The sequence below is a fragment of the Rattus norvegicus genome, chromosome 8 (genome assembly GCF_036323735.1).
Source record: "Rattus norvegicus strain BN/NHsdMcwi chromosome 8, GRCr8, whole genome shotgun sequence".
Lineage (NCBI taxonomy): Eukaryota > Metazoa > Chordata > Mammalia > Rodentia > Muridae > Rattus > Rattus norvegicus.
The window spans coordinates 15533126-15534987 of record NC_086026.1 but is presented as its reverse complement, the minus strand read 5'-3'; the positions used below and the strand labels follow the sequence as shown (position 1 = coordinate 15534987).

The following is a 1862-nucleotide window of genomic DNA, read 5'->3' as shown; positions in this document are numbered from 1 at the left end:
TTGCAAAGCACAGCTTATAAATATCTATTATAGCAATATCATAATTTCATCACAATGATAGACTTCTGCACAGTTTTTATGTGCTGCAGAAGTCGTGCATCTGAAGTTTGAGATATTTCGAAAAGCTGTATCTGGGAGCTAAGAATCACCTGTTTCAGTCAAAAAATGGGTAAAATATTGAATCACATTTTCCCATGAAAAGACTACATGTTGCTTAAATCTAACTGCACCATAGATCTGTTTCTTAGAAGACAAGACATGCAATAAGTAAAATTAAATGGGCACATTTATACTTGTCCAATATACAGTAGTTTTCTAAACATAATCTTTGAAGAAATTCCCTCTTCAAACATGAGAGATAGGATGAAATTTATATGTATCCTTTTTCATCTTGTTGGACTCTTTTGTGAGCAATCTGTAGCTTGGAGCATCTACTTGTGCTTTTAGAAATGCTGTTAGGCAATGTAATTTAATGGTTTGGGCTATCAAAGTTTACAGTAGAACTGGCCTAGACAAATCATTGTGCCCTTTCAATTAATTAACCAATTGAAAATAGCCTCTCAACTTTGTGTACTGTTGAGAAAGTTAGGTGTTTGTCTCTCTTAATTATAGTACAAAGATGGTGTGCTATTGTATGATGAATCTCCTTAGTAACTTTGTCTGCTCAAGAGAAAAAATGTGTATTTAAATGAGAATTACAGCATCTATCACCTCTAAAATGATGGATTTTTGTGCTGGTCAATAATTCTAAGGAAGATTTTACTCATATTTCTTTTTATGAGTTTTTCAGTAGTGTTAAAAGCATGTGATACGCATACATATTATACACATTATACACATTATAACATCCCGATTATTTGCAGAATAATTGAGCATATATATTCACAAACATACATACACATATTCACACACATTTTAACATCTCAATGATTTGTAGATATACTTTCTTAATTTTTTCTTTTCAGCAAAGAACATCTGCTAGTATTTGAATCTCTATACTTGCAAAAATCTTAAGAAGGCCTGGGGTGTATAGTTCTGTGAGTAAGGTCCCTACTGTGTTCATCCTGAAGGACAGTGTTCAGCTCCCTGGCATACATGCCAAATCTAAGCACAGAAGTATACATCTATAACCCCAGTTCTATGAAGGGCAAAGACAAAAGAATCTGTTGGTCATAGGAGCCAATGTTTCTAGCCAATTGTAGAACTCAAAGTTCTGTGAGAAATTCTTTCTAAATGCCTTAGTATACAAACTAGTGGAGTCTTTAGTTTTGGTTCACCTATATTCTATTACTCCCTTTCCCTTATCTACCTGCCCTCATCCAAGATTACCCTTTACTTTCCAGTACTGTGTGTTCTTTCACAGCATGATACTATCCTACATTCTATATTTTTAACTTAGATTCCCAAACTATGTGAGGTAGAAATTTCTGGTTTCTTTGGAGAGACAGTTGTGTCATGTGATGGATTTCTGGAAATTGTCATATGAGAGGATGCTTTCTTGTGATAGATACATGGGAGGATGTTTTGTTTAAAACAGACACATAGTGTTTTTCTACAAGCTGCCTGGGAAAATGGCATGTGATGTTTTGCTATAGTAGACGTGTGAGAGAACATGTGATGTTAGGAAATGGTGTAATTATAATACCACAGATACTGGACAAGAGAGGGGCATTAACTTATTATTAACTTATTGTTAAGTCTTCAGTGGGCTTTGCTGAAGCTGGTCTTCATTGATGACGCCGTGGTATTGGTTTGCCTTACCTTCTTTGTTGATCATGATTTGTCATAACTTCATAGAGAGAAACACACCAAAGAACTTTTCATAATATTCCAGTGACGTCTTGCCATTTCCTGGTACTTGG

General features: G+C 34.8%; 1 protein-coding gene across 5 annotated transcripts in view; it reads left to right on the top strand.

The window, feature by feature from the left end:
- Nucleotides 1-1862, top strand: part of Cntn5 (contactin 5) — a 1231995-nt gene that overhangs the window by 714431 nt on the left and 515702 nt on the right.